The sequence below is a fragment of the Alligator sinensis genome, unplaced genomic scaffold (genome assembly GCF_000455745.1).
Source record: "Alligator sinensis unplaced genomic scaffold, ASM45574v1 scaffold1054_1, whole genome shotgun sequence".
In the NCBI taxonomy this organism is placed as follows: Eukaryota; Metazoa; Chordata; order Crocodylia; family Alligatoridae; genus Alligator; species Alligator sinensis.
In genome coordinates, this window is record NW_005842480.1 from 7,718 (window position 1) to 9,247 (window position 1,530).

A 1,530-nucleotide genomic window follows, 5' to 3' on the forward strand; every position below is an offset into this window, starting at 1 on the left:
TCCCCCATGACTACCGCCTCCTTAGTTTTTATGGTCTCCGAGAGCTGCCTCAGGAGCCCCGAGTCTAGTTCTTCCCCTTGGTGTGGGGGTCTGTAGCAGACCCCTACCACCAAATCCCTTTCTCCTTGCCCCCCATGTAACTTAACCCACAATCCTTCTACTTTCTCCTCCTCCGATTCCATCTTGATAAGGGTCAATGTATATTGCTCACTGACATAGAGCGCCACCCCTCCCCCTGTCTTCCCCACCCTGTCCTTTCTGTACAGCCTATAACCCTCAATATGTACCGCCCAGTCGTGGGAAGAATCCCACCATGTTTCAGATAGCCCTACTAAGTCGTAGGTGTTTTCTGCAAGCAGGAGCGCTAGTTCATCCTGCTTGTTCCCCATGCTCCCAGCATTAGTATATAGGCACATGAGCCCTGTGACTGGTGCCTTTTTTGCCCCCCAGCTCCGATTCCCAAAGGGCCCCCTATTGCTTACCTGCTTATTGCTTACCTGTGCTGTATTGCTAGCCGCCCCATGGATTGCAGGTTCCCGATGTTCTCCCTCTTCAGGTTCCCAAGAGCTGTGCCTGATGGAGCCTGCGCATAGAGGCTTCCAAGGCCAGTAAAGCATGCCACTAAGGTTGGGGCTGGGACCACCTTCATATCAGTGGTGCTCATGCCCTCTTTTTTGGGGGGAAAAAAAAACCCAAAAACATTCAGCATGAGCCAGGCAGGAGTCGGACCTACAGTCTTCTGATCCATAGTCAGACGCGTTATCCATGCAGCAGGCACTTGGGCTCTGTGAAATTTCACTGGCTGTTTTGTCTTGACACTGTTTCGACTCAGTTTGAGCTCCAAACAGCAAAATCAAAATGAGATGAAGGGCTTTGAAACAGCCTCAAAACAAAATGAGTCTAGTTGAAACTTCATAGTTTCATAGTAGCTAGGGCCAGGAGGGACCTGAACAGATCATCTAGCCTGACCCCCTGCCACAGGCAGGAATGAATGCTGGGTTCACAAGACCCCAGACAGGTGATCATCCAACTTCCTCTTGAATATGCCCAAGGTAGGTGCAAGGAACACTTCCCAGGGAAGTTGGTTCCAGATTTTGGCCACCCGAACTGTAAAATATTGCCTTCTGATCTCCAACCTAAACCTATTCTCCATCAGTTTCTGACCATTGTTGCATGTCACCCCAGGTGGTGCTGGGCAGAAAAGGGCTCTGCCTGTTTGCTGTTAACTCCCTGATGAGCTTGTAGGCAGCCTCCAGGTCCCCCCTCAGCCTCCTCTTGCTGAGGCTGAACAGGTTCAGGTCCTTCAGTCTCTCCTCATAGGGCCTGTCCTGCTTCCCTCTCACCGAGCGGGTGGCCCTCTTCTGAACCCTCTCCAGGCTGGCCACATCTATTCTGAAGTGCAGTGCCCAGTACTGGACGCAATACTCCAAATGCGGCCTGACCAAACTCGCATAGAGGGGCAGCATCACCTCTCTGGACCGGCTTGAGATGCACCTTTGGATGCATGACAAGGTATGGCTGGCGGTGGCG